The sequence below is a fragment of the Thunnus maccoyii genome, chromosome 19 (assembly GCF_910596095.1).
Source record: "Thunnus maccoyii chromosome 19, fThuMac1.1, whole genome shotgun sequence".
NCBI classification, from domain to species: Eukaryota; Metazoa; Chordata; class Actinopteri; order Scombriformes; family Scombridae; genus Thunnus; species Thunnus maccoyii.
In genome coordinates this window covers 21,555,662-21,571,477 of record NC_056551.1, presented here as the reverse complement: position 1 = coordinate 21,571,477, position 15,816 = coordinate 21,555,662, and positions in this window count along the sequence as shown.

Genomic DNA, 15,816 nt, shown 5'->3' with positions numbered 1-15,816 from the left:
CCCGAGGGCACCAGACTATGTAATTACTACCATGGGGAGGGTCATTGAGAGGACAAGTGTCCACTAATGAAGCCAAGAGCTAAGCATCATTCACCATTGCCTCCGCATCATCTGCCTTCACCTTTGCGTCGTTCGCCGTTATATGCTTCAGCTATGCTGTGATGTCTCTGCTCCAGAACCGTCTGTTCTGGGGTTTGGTTAAGTTATGGTGCCTGCAGAACATGTGGTTTCGCTGCCTGATCTTCCTCTAGCTGTTTTGAGGAAGGACTGGGTGAAAGGCCAAAGGGCTGATTCATCTGTCTGATTTGTGGGATGAGGTTTTGCCTGTTGAAAAAGTAAGATGTTGCACATGGATATTTTGTCCAGAAGGATTTGCTAGTGAGAAAGTAGGAAGTGGGTTTTCAATTTGTCGTGCCAAGTAACTTCCGTGATGTGATGTTACAAGCAGCACATGACAACTGTGGACATTTGGGGATAAAGAAAACATATCAATGGGTCCTGCGGTGTTTCTTTCGGCCTCAGTTAAGGCGTGATGTATCCAAATATGTCAGGACATGCCGCCCACTGGGGAAGCAAGTCAGGTTGTTGAGCCTGTTCTGTCTTGTCCTATTCCTGCTGTTAGCCAGCCATTTGGGCATTTGATCTTAGGCTGTGAAGTGGCACCAAAAGACTTGGAAGTTACACAGGCTGATGTGAAAAATCTGTCCCCTGCAGTTGTGATTGATTCTGTGTTTGCAGATCCTGAGGTTCCTGCTGTGTGTTTGGACGGTGAGAGGGACCTAAAAACACCTGATCCTGATGTTCCTGTCACATGGGGCAGGAAAAGAAAATATCACTTAACTCTGCTGGCCAGAATCTGTGCCTGTCACCAGTTGTTAAAGCCTCAGGTCCTCCAGCTGCTGGGGAAACTCTTTGTTCCAGCTGGCACTGGGTAGTCGGCCCCAGTGGTTTAAGTGAGGATTGTCCTGTTTGTTTTTTTTTTGTTTTTTTGTAGATTGTTTGTTTTGTTTGCAATTTGTTAGGGTTTTTGTTTAGTTCGCCATTTTATCCTGCTTTTTGGATCACCCATTTTCTTTATTTGCTTCTCATGTACCAGGGTATCTGAGGATGGGTGGGGGTAAGTGGCGCTCCAATGGCAGGTTGAAGGTTATATGTGGATACTTTGCTTTTTTTTATTACTTTATCAGTACTTTTAAGTGATTCATTGTTTTTTTTTAGATTGTGTTGCTTTAGTTTTTGCTTTGATTTTGATTTTGAGTGTGGTGATCCCGTTGGGAGACCCCATTTTAAGGAGAGGGGGGGTTGACCCCTGGTGTCATCTTTGTTTGGCCTTGTGATTTACCTGTCTGCTCTGTCTCTGCAGGTGCTCATTAGGGCAGCTGGCGACACCTGAGGGCCCACAGGGTTGCCAGGTTATTAAAATCCGGGCTGTAGCTGTGGCAGTCTCTCTCCCTCCTCTGCTTGCTGCTGCTGCTGCTTGCAGCTCTCTGATTCTCCCTTCAGACACCAATTCTGGTTTGGTTTAGTTATGCTGCATCAGTTATTTACTTCGCTTTCATGCTGACAACACCCACACACACACACACACACACACTCTCTCCATTAATGCATCATGCACCTCACACTGATATCCACAATTTCCACACCCCATACTGTATATATTTAGTTACACCTTTAATTTGGTTTAATCTGGGTTACTTTGTTTAATAAACTTATCTTTTGGTAACTCCTTCACTCTCTCCCCCTCTAATTGCCTTCTGTCTGCCTTTCTGAATTCCTCCATCATTCCCTCTCTTCTTCCTTTGCATCTTTTATCCGCCGATGGAGTGAGGAGCTGTCTCCTGTGGAGAGCTGTGGCTCTTGGGAGAGAACAATGGGGATTGAAATCATTTCAGCAGTGCAGTACATAATTCATCATGGCCATGCTCATCATGCTCCAGTAAGACACCTCCCCTATGGTTCTCTGCTCCAGTGTTTAATTTCAAAGCATCTCCCCTCTATGTCTCAGTATATATTTGTGTTTTTACACACTTCTGACTGCGTGTATATTTCAATGATGTATTTTATAGATAAATGAACAGAAAAATACACACAGTAGCTGTTACACTTATGAACACCCTTGTATGTGTTTTTCTATTGAAATTTGTTTGCATCTGTTCAGTGTGGCTTTAATGTCAGTGTGTGAAGAGTGAGAAGAAGGGTAGAGACCGAGAAGGCAAACTGTGGAGAGCATGTGAAGTGAGGAGATGTGAGAAATGCTGCAGGAATCCATTCTTAGAGTCTCCTACATTAAATATTCCATCAGAAGCTGTTCTAGTTGCCATACTGCTGGGAACAGCTTCATCTGTAACACAGTGTAGGGTTTACAGGCCCACTGTGGACAGCTCTTAAGAGGTACAAAGAGCCATATGGTGAATTAAAACTATAATTATCCATCTCACTGCATGAATGAAACATTATTAAGGTGTATTTTAAGATATCTCTGTGTTCAGCATTTTCTTTGCTGGTATTGACAGAAATCTGTAAGCTTTCAGTGTGGCATTGTGCTGCTTGTTTTTCAGCTTTTTTCTATGGTTTACTTGTTGTTTTTAAATCTTTTCTTTTGTCACCCCTAACATATTTGCTGTCTCTCTCACTCAATCTCTCTTTTCTTTCTTTGGTGGTAAAAAGCTGTTGGAGAAGGGCAATTACATTTCATCTGCTACTTTTTTTTTTTTTTCAGTTTTTGCAGTGCCACTAAAGTGACTCCTGGGATTTGGCTGCTTGGGGATGACAGTGTTTTGTTAGAACATCTAAGTGCATGAGATAAGAGGCGTCTCGACAAGTTACTTCTCTACTTCGGCTTTTTTTTCATGCTCTGTACCCAAAGTTTATCCCTCTTTACCCTAGCCACCTTCTTAATTTATCCCAGCCCTCCCTTGTTACATCAGCCCTGTCTTCCTCTCCTCTGAACCAGGCCCTGCCACTGACTCCCTCCTCTGTTGCTCAGCAATACTTACTAGGCTGGACGACCACTCCCAGAAAAAACAATATTAAATTACCCCAGTTTGCAAAGATGCCACTTCCTTAAATAGCTTATGCTGTTTAAAAATATAAATAACTTACACTGCGATGCTTCTGTTTCAGCTGCTGAAAGTGTGTGCGAAGATGTCAGTGCATATTTAAGAAGGGAAATGTTTTGTGTAGCTGCGTCGCACCTGCAGCTGCAATCTGAGTGTTACCTTTTAAACAATGAGGGAGTGAATCTGGGTCAGAATCAGCCTCTGTGGTGCCATGTGTTTCCAGGGGAGATTTCACAAACCTCCTCTCTGCTACTGAAGAAATGAAAATGGGGACAACTCCAAGGAGATAATGAGCATCACAGTCTGTTTATGTGTGTGTGTGTATGCATGACTGGTGTTATTTATGAAAATATTCTGTACTTCTAGTGACCTAACACAAAATTCCACTCCACTGATTCAAAGTAGCACCACAATAGATAGTTGCACAATATCTTCAAATACAAATATTGTAGGACAAATGAATGCAACAACAAATGCTGCTGCAACAATGAAAACCTTTGGAAATGTCACAGCTATCAGGCATATCATCTTCTGTGTATCTCAGTTGTACCAGTTTCAGCCTTGGATAGCATGAGGTGTCTGTATAAGGTGTGTGCAGAGAATCTGGTTAGCAGTTGGGAGCATGAGCCCCTCTCATTTGGATTCTGTCAGACTATTACCAAGGTATATGGAGAGGCTCTGTTCCATTAGAGCTACACAGCCAAGAGCCGGCGACTATAATTACACTCTTAGCCTCCCATCCAGAATAGAAAAAGCAGAGGGATGAGTGAAGTGACAGAACATGAGAGAAAAGGGAGGTTACAAAGCAGGGGAGACGGAACACATGGGGATTTCTGGTAAATCATGAGGAAAGATCAGAGTGGAAGAATTTTTTTAAAAAAAAGTTAATTAAAGGAATAGGTTGACATTTTGAGACATATATTTATTAAGATCAGTATCACTCTCATGTCTGTATGCTAGGTATGAAGCTACATCCAGCAGCTGGTTAGCTTAGGTTAAAGGGGATAGACCATGCACATCTCCATGTCCATATTTGTACTCTGGGGCTCGACTGTTCAAAAAACTCCTTATTTATCTTATACTGCTCCTGTCTCTTTAAGGCCCCCCTCCCAATGAGCCCACTCTGTTCTGATTGGCCAGCTTCTGGAAGCTGCCCCTTGGCAGACTTCTGGTGGCTCCAGAGGCTGCATAAACAAACAGTGTAAGGTGGATTTCACGTATTTTTCTCATTCTTTACTGAACTACATTTGTACCCGTTCAAGCCCTAATCCAATCTGAAATAAGAGAGTGGACAGCATGAACAACCCATGGGACAACCTTAGCAACAAAGACTACAGAACATCATCATGAGGAGGAAATAGAGGTAACAGGCTTTCTGACTGGCAGGGAGCATTTTTACATTCGTTCACCTCAGGTTTTGTAACTTCAAACATCATAAAAATAACAGAAAATCACAAAAAGCATGATATGTCCTCTTTAACATAAAGATCAAGGGGAAATACTATCCTTGCTCCTCTTTCCAGCACCTCTAAAGCTCAAATTAACACATTTTATAGTTGGACAGAATGAGGCTAGTTGCTTCCCCCCGTTTCCAGTTTCTTTAGGAGATAAGCTCACTAATTAATATGTTGTTTGTTTAATCTTTTTTTGTACATATTAAACAAAGGAGAACAAAAACCAAAGTGTAAAAACAACAAAGTTGTCGACATACTTGCCTTTTAAGATATATGTTAATAATTAGTGAGCTTTATCTTTAGACAGAGCCATGCAAGCTAGCTTTTTCAACCGTTTCCAGCTTTTATGCTAGCTAAGCTAACTAGATGCTGTCTAAAGCTTCATATTTAGCTTACAATTATGGATTTTCTCATCGAATTCTTTTAGTGAACAAGCACCTTTTCCCAAATGTTAAACTATTACATTAAGAGACTTGTCACAGTCAAAATGACTGCGGAGCTTTGAGGCATTTGATAACATGGCACTATCACAGTGTCTTAATACATCATAAGACCTTCAGGTTTTATCTGTAAAAGGGGTTCTCATGAAAAATGTATCCATTATTAGGTAATGAGACAGGCTGGGACTCATGGGCAAACTTGCCTCCCATAAATTTGAAAGCTATATATGGAATGGCTGATCAGCAAGCAGTAAGGGCCCTTCACAGCTGAGAGGTCACACAGCCAGGAGGTGTCAGGACGATTGTTGGAACAGACCTACTCTGCACAGCAGCGGTGCCAGCGCAATCTCTACCACGGTGGCCTCTCTGACAGGAGGTCTCTGTTAAGGTTAACTAGATTCAGATCAACTAGCTGCTTCAGGGCCCATCTCTAACCAATGCACCCAACCTGAGACAGGAGTGAATTTGAGAGATTTTCTTCTCTGTCACAAGAGTGTTAGCTCTTTTCTCTATTCCTGATATGCTGCAATTATCTTTTCTTCATTCCATTGTTGCAAAACCCCTGTTTTCACACTGTTTTCTTTTCCGTGTTTATCGAGGTTGCTCAGTCCCTCTCTAAATTTAGGTTTTTGTTCAAAGTAGTCATGCTTCAGGGAAGCGTGTATCTTTAGTTGTGTATACAGCCTTTCATTCCACACTGCATCTCTGCACTGAATAAAATTTCCAGACTCTCCTCCATTTCCATCTTTCTCTGTGGCTCAGGTGGTAGATGGACTCTTTGGACCCTGCTGTTATTATTTTTGGGCTACTAATGGCCCATTGTGGATAGGAAGGTGCTTATTAAAAACTAATAGGTAGCTATGATATCCAGGGGCATTACTGCATGAGGTCTTAGGAGAGCAGTGTGCACATACTGTAATGTAAAACTATGTCATATATCTTATTGTTCTTTTCTTTATACTGTGATTTGTCTTCTAAACGCATATGCCTCCTACATGATGTTAACTACTGTAAGTCTTATAAAGGGCATTTCTATGTAATCTAATCTATTTAGCATATGGAGCTGGCTCCACTTGGACTTCAACTTAGAGTGATTTTATGTATAAACCCCTGAGGTAACACAGCACCTTCTCTCAGTATCACCACCCACACCTTCAAGTGAAACCTTTTTATAAAAAAAGCAAACTGCAACAGCAAATAAGTTTTCCTGGAAACATAATGCAACATAATGACGAAATGTTACAGTATTTGGCAAGATCCAAAAATATTGATACTGAACATATGAGTGAAATGTTCAGAGACAATGTAGTTCTTTTTTCACCAAAATATCCAATGGTGCAGTACAATATCTGCTAGAAACTACAGTAGTAGAAACTATAGCAATATTAAACTTTTTATGGTTGTGTTTAGGCACTGGCAACAACGACTTGAAGCATAACATTAGCATTTATTAACATTTAAACAAAACAACGATCTTTCACCAACCTTAACCAAAATGCTTTTGTTGCCTAAGCAGGACTCAGGATGTGAGCCCCAGTCTCTGGTGTCTGGAGTACTGGGCCTTATACCCCCACCATTCACCCCGACCCCCTCCCTCCAGAGCAATATATTAATGTAGTTCATTCAAAAAGACATTGCCTATGAATGTAATTCAGGCAGCAATTACATTTGCAAACACAACGTAATTGGGAAAACAATTTAGTTGTATATCAACGTAATTTCTAGGAGACAGCGTTGATAGCCAAAAGGGGCCTCTCTCTACGAAAGGTTCTTCAGTCTGTATATACTGTGTTACATTTTTCACTTTGTTACATACAGCTTTCTTATTGTAATCAAACTGTAAACTATAAGTTGGACTGAATTTTGGTCTGGTGTGGATCAATACCACCTACTGTGGTCAAATGTTGCCCTGTTCCTTTACAAAGCACTCTCTTGGCATTTCATATTGGGCGGCCAGGCTGGGACCAGTATTTACTTTGGGGTGTGGCATTCTGCAATGGTAACAACTAAATGAGCACTAAGCTCACAAATACATGATTAGTAATCATCTTAGCAATCATCTTTTTGATTAATTCTCAGTGGAGAGGCTCTGTACTAGCTGTGTGTTGTGGCCAATGGGATGGCCAGGTTTTAGTCTATAGTGGCCATGGCAACCACTGGCAAATCCATGACTCCGCCATTGTGTCTTGAGTCAAATTGATCTGAAGATTTTTCTTAAAAGCACTATGTCTTTGTTAGAAAATCTGACTTGGTTTAAGTGATCCTACTTCTTTCTCTTGAGGTAAAACGGCAATATTTTTAGAGCTATGAGTGATATGCCTCCCTTTTAGCTCATGCTTTTCTCTCTGCAAGTCGGAGATCTGCCATTACTAATTCATGGCATCCAAGGGAATCATTCCCAAACTACAAAGACAAAGTGTGAGTGGAAATAGCTATGCTTTGCCTTGAACAGAGGTAAAAAGGAGACCTCACATAACCATGCCATCAGTATCCAACTGCAGAAACACACACTAAATGTTCAAAACAGGTGTAAAAAATAATTAAATAGCTAGATATTATGTGAAGCAAGTGTCTTCCTAGTCTAATTATGACACAGGAAAATTAAATTATTGTGGTCGCAACACTGAGCACTTAGCCTGCATGCCATCCTTCTATTTGTGTATCATCTGCATCAAAGTAATGAGTCATAGCCAAACTGTAACATTTTCTTACACAGAGATTTGATGAGGCAGTTTTTAAAGAAACAAAGGAGAAATCTTGACATCCAAATGAAAATGGATAGATCTGCAATCAACCCTAACTATTCCATGCATTTAATTGCTCAGTTATCTTTAAAAAAAAAAGGGGGGGGAAAGCAGTGATTGGCTGCAGGAAAGGCATAAAACATTTGGCTGCCTCAAGAAGGTTTTATTTCCATCCAATATTTTTTAAATGTGATAGGCTTAAAAATCAACTTGCCAGTATTGCTACAACATAAACTACCCTAGTAACTGCCTTAAATCTTTGTCTTTTTCCTCTATGACTTCCATTACCTCCAGTGGTATATGTATGTTGAAAGGAACTACTTACAATCCACATGTAGGAGGAAAGCTATGAAACACTCTGCTCTCCTCCTGACCTACATACAGCACACATCTGCCTCAACATGGATACTCAGCAGCAGGAACTGCTGTAACACCTTCTCTCATCACCATGTATATGATTGTGAGGTTCAAATTCATTTTAAACAGATCATCTTTTAATTATCTCATTCTTACAATGGCTTGGTTTACAACCATGGTATTTTTTTTTCTTATGACCAAGAGAAGAACATGTTGTATGTTGCTTTACAGTATTTATGGACAAGGCTGAAATTATTGGTACCCTTGCATTTTATTTAAATAATGCACCATTCACCCTGAACAGTGTTAAAATTAAGATATTTTATTATCAATAGATGTCTGTTTGGTTTGGTATTCTACATTCTCAAATAGCCTGTACAAAATTATCGGTACACTTTAGAAGGTGTAAGAAATAATTGATTTGTGGTGATACTTTAAGCAGACTATTGTGTTTTAATTAGTATCACATTCATGCAGCCAGTATAAAAGGAGAAAATTACTCACTCCGCTGTTTTGTGCCACTGTGTGCATCACATTGAACATGGAAAACAGAAGGAAAACTAGAGAGTGGTCTGAAGACATTAGAAAAAAGGTAATATCCAAGCATGGCCAAGGTAAAGGTTACAAGACCATCTCCAAAGAGCTTGATGTTCCTGTGACCACTGTTGCAAATATTATTAAGAAGTTTAAAGCCCATGGAACTGTAGCCAACCTCTCTGGCTGTGGTCACAAGAGGAAAATTGGCCCGAGATTGAACAGAAGGATTGCTCGAATGGTCAAGAAAGAACTAAGGAAAACTTCAATACAGATCCAAGCTGATCTTCAAGTTCAAGGTACAATAGTTTCAAGTCACACCATCCATCACTGTCTGAATGAAAATGGGCTCCATGGTAGAAGACCCATTAAGACCCCACTTCTAAGAAGGAGACACAAAAAAGCCAGACTGGACTTTGCCAAAATGCATGTTGACAAGCCACAGTCCTTCTGGGAGAATGTGCTTTGGACAGATGAAACAAAATTAGAGCCTTTTGGTAAATCTCACCAACCCTATGTTTACAGAGGAAAAAAATGAAGCCTTCAAAGAAAAGAACACCGTGCCTACTGTGAAACATGGAGGAGGCTCAGTGATGTTTTGGGATTGCTTTGCTGCCTCAGGCACAGCGTGCCTTGAATCTGTGCAGGGCACAATGAAATCAGAAGACTATCAAGGCATTTTGGAGTGAAACACACAGCCCAGTGTCAGAAAGCTGTGTCTTAGTCGCAGGTCATGGGTCTTCCAGCAGGATAATGACCCCAAACATACATCAAAAGGCAACCAAGACTGGATGAGAAGAAAACATCGGACCATTCTGAATTGGCCAGCTTTAAGTCCTGATCTGAATCCGATTGAACATCTGTGGAAAGAGCTGAAACTTGCAGTTGGGAGACGGCTCCCATCAAACCTGAGAGAAGTGGAGCAGTTTGCTCAAGAAGAGTGGGCCGAACTACCAGTGGAGAAGTGGAGAAACCTTATTCAGAAATACAGAAAGTGCTTGACTGCAGTTATTGCCTCCAAAGGCTGTGCTATAAAATATTAAGTTAAGGGTACTAATATTTTTGGCCATGCCATTTTCATTTGTTGTATTGTTTTAAATTATATGCTAAGTTGTAAATCAAAAGCAAAGTTTCAGTCATATTCAATGTGAAATAAAGAATGATAAATACCATATACTTCTGTCAGTTTCAGCTTAATACGGAGAAAATTTAGTTTTTTTAAAAAAAATTGGGAGGGTACCAATATATTCAGCCACATCTGTACATTACAGGTATGCAAAGCCTGCTTGTTCTTCATCAAGTGAGGATTACAAAGGCATTTAGGGCAGACATTCTCAACCAGTGGGCCGAGCCTCAGAGTGCCATCTAGTGGGCCACGGAGGCAGTGGTGCTGCTAAATGGTTAAAATTGAGTGAGTGAGTGAGTGATGAAGTTTCACCACTGGTTGGCCGGCCCAGTGTTGGAGTTTCCTCATTGGCCGTTACTCTTTCAAAATGAATCGGCGTGAGATGATGGAAGCGACGCAGTGACTGTCTCCGTGACTTTCTGCTCCGAGCTCTGACGCTCTCAGCTCCGATGTTAAATGCAGTGAAGTGAACTGTTTAAACAGACGCGTACCAGCATCTCTGCGTCTCCCCCTCTACATCCAGTGTCTCGACAGGCAGGAGAGACGCTCCGTGGTGCATTTGGATTTTATGACTGAAATAATACCAGGCTGCAAGCTTTGTATTTCTCTGACATTTACAACATGGTAAAACATGAGACTCATATAACTGTTATATCATTTTAGTGTGGGACAGCTGCTCTGCAGATGCGCTTGATTTGACAGTTACTGCAGTAACTGGGCGGAGATAAGCTGCCTGAATTTGCGCCCAAAATGCTGATGTCAAAACTTTCATTTATAATTTGAGAGAGAGAGAGCACACAATTAAAATGAGAGACATCTGCAGAGTGAAACAGATGAAAGAGCAGGGGGAGTTAACAATAATTAGAATAGTTATAATTAGAAGTAAAATCAGTTCCCTTTCAAATCAAATATCACAAGATATGAGTGGAAAGTATGGTTGTTGCAACTGCATTTATAACCTTTTGTTTTGACTCAAACATAGCTTAACTATGTCATGTGATATGCTACACCGGGACCCCTACAGAAAATTGCGAATGAACATTTAATATCCAGGAATTCACATTATAGACACTACCACTGACTATCCCTGTAACACATTGGCCATAAACGGTCGGTCCACCCATATACTAGGTTTTGACCTAGTCTTGTTTTTGGTAATTTACAAAACTGGTTATTTTTTTATATCTAACTGTGCTCAAGAATTCACGTAAATGAGAAACGTCAAATTAAAATGCATAATTTCAATGACCAGTTACATTTTAATATCACCGCGCCAATCACAACACATCATTAGGTAGAGACAAATGTATTTTGCCACTGTTAGCTAGCTAGCGTTCTCTGTGGATCCTGCTTCAGAAAACATGTCTCTATCCACCGTGTTGGAAAATAAACTGATGGAACTATCAGCAGACAGCAGCCTGAAGCTTCAGCTCACACAAGTTAACCTTTCTGGATACTGGCTGCCAGTCAGTATCCCTCTCTGTCAAAACAGGCTATCAAATTTCTGTTGCTTTTCACCACCACCTATTTACTGAGTTTCCATTGTGACTGTCACAAAATCAAAGGCAAGGAACAAACAACAACAACAAAGCTACTTGGAATGCTACTCTGCACGTCAGCTTCACAGTCATCCCACCACAACTTTTTTGTCATGTTATGTTTATTTATGTATTTATGTATGTATGTATTTATTTATTTATTTATTTATTTAAATCAGAACCCCTGATTTAGGGGAAATGCTAAAGAATAGCTGCTACATGCACAAGACTTCAATTCACATAAAAAATACACTTTTTTACAGCAAACAAGTCACACTGCATGGTGGAGTTTGAGGATGGTCCACTGTTCCTACTGTGAAAGGATGACTTTAAGGGAAATGCAACATTAAATTAAAATGCATTTACATTGGGAGATTTTTTTCTTCTTTATTATGAATTTTAAGCTATTTTATTTAACTACACATAAATTGTATACTGTACAGTGTATTATACTGACAAAATTATACATTTATACATTACTAAATTGTTAATACATTCACAACATAAACTTCATGCTCAGTGTTTCCTGTTTGGTGTCTGTGTAGTGCTTGCCTGCCTCCTGCATCTAAATTCTCTTCACACTATAAAAATACTTAATTGATTATTTTGTAATCACCCGGTAACATGCCACCATAAAATCTTGTGTTCGACATGTATGGATGCATTTTATTGCAAATTGATTCCTTCACTCAGAGTGTTGGTTTAAAGGAGACTTATCGTGCTTTTTGTGATTTTGTGGTCAAAGGTCCAAAACTTGAGGTGAATGGATGTAAAAAAAGTCCCCTGTAAGTCAAGAGAAAGGGCTTCAGCCTATCCTGAATGCTCCTTTTGCAAAGGTACCTCTACTTCCTTCTTCATGTGGATGTCTGATTGTTCGCCCATGCCCACAAACAGCCATCCGTTCCGTAGTCTTTGTTGCTAAGGTCATTTCACCAGTTGTTCGCGTTGTCCACTAGCATATTTCAGATCGGATTCGAGCTCAAACATGTACAAATGTATTTGAGAAATTTCTATTTTGAGTAAAGAACGAGAAAAAGAAATGTAGCCTAATACTTATACTACTGTTTGTCTACGTAGCCTTTAGGACCACCGGAAGTCTGCCAACAGCCAGAGGAGGAGCTTAAAGAAACAAGAGCTAAAACGGCCTGTTTCAGACAGAGGCTGAACTGAGGGGCTGCATAAAGAGCCAGTATAAGGTAAATAAGGAACTGTAAATCATGTAAAGATGTCCCAGTAGAGCCCCAAAATAATTTACCATGTTGTAAATGTCAGAGAAATACAAATATGGTTTTCTTTTACTCGTTTTCAAAAGGTACAATAAATACTGTGGCAGGTATGCCAGGGCCATGAGCTTTGTGCTACATACCTATTCAGTTCAGCTTCCAATCAATCTTGGAATGAAATGGCTAGTACCAATGCACAATAGATGTAAGATAAATGGATCACAGAAAATCAAATTGGGGGATTCGTACAATGGCAGCATAAATACCTATGGGAATACATATGTGAGAATGCTCTTCATTGATCACAACTCTGCATTCAGTTCCATCATTCCCTCAAAATTTGTCTCTAAGCTCATTGATCTTGGGCTGGAGACCTCCCTCTGCAGCTTCCTGATGGGCAGGCCCTAGTTGGTGATAATCAGGAACCACACCTCCTCCTCGTTGATCCTCAGCACGGGCGTACCACAGGGCTGTGTGCTCAGCCCCCTTCTGTATTCCCTGTTCACTTATGACTGTGCTGCCAAGCACAGCTCCAATGTTATCATTAAGTTTACTAACGACATGACCATCCTGGGCCTCATCACGGACAACGATGAGATGGTCTACAGAGAGGAAGTGAAGACACTAACCAGCTGCTGCCAGGACAACAAACTCTCTCTCAACGTCAGTAAAACTAAAGAGATGATCAGGGACTACAGGAGACAGCACCCATCCACACTGGTGATGCTGAGGTTGAATGGGTCAGCAGCTTCAAGTTCCTTAGTGTGCACATCACTGAGGACCTCTCCTGGTCACTAAACATGGACACCATGGTCAGAAAGTTCGCAAGCAGCTCTATTTCCTGAGGAGACTGAGGAAGTTTAGCATGAAAGCCAGCATCCTCACAAACTTCTACAGGTGCACCATTGAGAGCTTGCTAACAGGCTGCATCATGGTCTGGTACAGGACCTGCTCTGCCCACAGCCACATATCATTACAGAGAGTGGTGGAGGCGGCACAGCACATCACCAGCAACAGACTCCCTGCTATTCAGGATATCTTCCACCCGCAGTGCCTGTGGAAAGCACACAGCATCATCAAGGACCACAGCCACCCACCACACAGACTGTTCTCCTTGTTACCGTCTGGCAGACGATACAGGAGCATGGCCACATGTATCACCAGGCCATCAGGCTTCTCAACTCATGCATCTGAATACTCCACATTGCATATTTGCTTACCTGCTTGTCTGCACTGTCTACTGTTTACTGCACTGCTTACATAAAAAATTCACTATCAACCATGACTGCTGCTATTGAACCAGGACTAGGACTGCTACATACCCAATGTGCAATACTGTTGTATGTACTCATCACTTATTGCTGAGCTGACCTGTTTTCTCATCCAACACATTTCATTGTACCATTGACCTACATATGACTAATAAAACTGAACTGAACTAAATTTTGCAATCTAATCTAATCTCATTACATTGTCTTAAATAGATGTGACAGAAATCCAAATATATAGGATCATTATGCCATAGATTCAAAGTCTGTTCCAAGAAAACAATAGCCAAGAGTTTTAATAACACAATCTGACAGTATATTAAATCCTTGTAGCTTTAATGCTATTACATTGTCCTGTGCAATTGCGTCCAAGTTTGCAATTATCTTTTGATCAGCAGAGAGAGTTTATTAGAGGTGTTATAGATTACACACCTGTCTCAGGGTATCAGATAATCCCCCAACTCTAAAGCATTAATTTATTTATTTTCTAATTCAATCAGATATCAGAATAATGTTGTATTTTCTTGTTACAGAGTGAAATGTAAAGTTCACTTCTTGTGTCTCATCACAACTTACATTTTCTCTTGTCTCTGTAGTTTCACCTCACACAAACTCTCAGGCTCAGCATTCCCTTTCTTTTATTTCCTCTGCAACTTTAACTATCTTTCTTCCTTTACCGCCTAACTTGTGCTTGATATGCAAAAAGCAATAAACATTCTTTTTACTGTTGATCCCTGGATGTGTCTTATGCAGTAGATTTCCGAGCAGTATATGCATAATTTCCTTCCCAGAGTCACCTTCTTCATTTACTGTTACTTGAACGCTGCACACCAACAGAAAAACATCCCTAAAAGAACATGAAACATCAGCTGTGACAGTCATTTGCTTCACATTCATCCAGTGGCAACACCGCTAGAATTTAAACATGTTTCTTCTTTAGAAATAAATGGAACAGTTCAAATAAGATTATAAGGCAGCTGTGGGTGTTTTTGTGCAGAACAGAAATAACTCAGGAAGAGGTACATTTTGAAATGTGCTGTTCACAGATTACAAGAAAACATCATAAAATATCATCAAAACCGTATTATTTCCAAATTAGTCTACAACAACTTCCAAAAGAACTTAATTAGGGGAAGAACTGTTGTCTAAGAAACCTAAAATGAAACTTGTGGAGATTTCAATAATCACCATTTTAGATTTTAGTTGTTAAAGGGGAACTTGACCTATTTTACACATAAGAGCCTGTTTATAGTCATAGTGAGTGGTGTTTAGCCTGTGAAAACAGTTGAATATGTATAATGTCTTCTTTGGCTCTGGTGGAGCTTTGTCAAATTTGAGAAAAGCCAAGATAGAGCCTGATAATGTCATCAATTATCTTAACTTGGTCTTGGAGACCAAACATTTTCAATAGAAAAACTGGAAGTCTGGAGTTTGAAAGACATTTAAGAGGGGATCTAACAAAAAGATATTATTGGTTGCATTATGGGATCCTGTTTTTGGACCTTGACCCAAGCCCCAAGGAAGTGTGCTTGGCTTTGAAGCCAATTTGACATAGTGGCCAAATCATGTAATTACAACCTCTGGGACCCAAAAAGCATTTATCCCGCACACAATCATTGGAAAATGAGCGGCTATAAAATGATGGATAATTTTTTAAGCCTCATAACATGCACGAAATGACTCGTTGCACTCAGCTCTCTCTCTGGTGTGCATGCTCTATGGGTGCTGCATGAATTTGTATACCCAGAGTTAACCCCGGTTTTTCAGCAAATATCTGTTTCGCTACTTTCTTTACCAGAGGACAATTTTTTTTCATAGAGAGCACATGTTATGGACAAAAATATCTCATAGCCTTCATCTACATCTTCCACATAGACTTTATTCCAATCTTGATTCATTAGTTCTTCTTTAAAGGCATACTATGCAGGATTTGTCGGTTGCTGTTTGTAACATTCAAAGTTGGCCCCTCCCCGGCTCAATGACACCAGATCCATCCCTACATCCCCAAATGTATCAATGCATGATCCTGGTGTTCTATATACACAACTTATAAATATATCTTTTGATTTC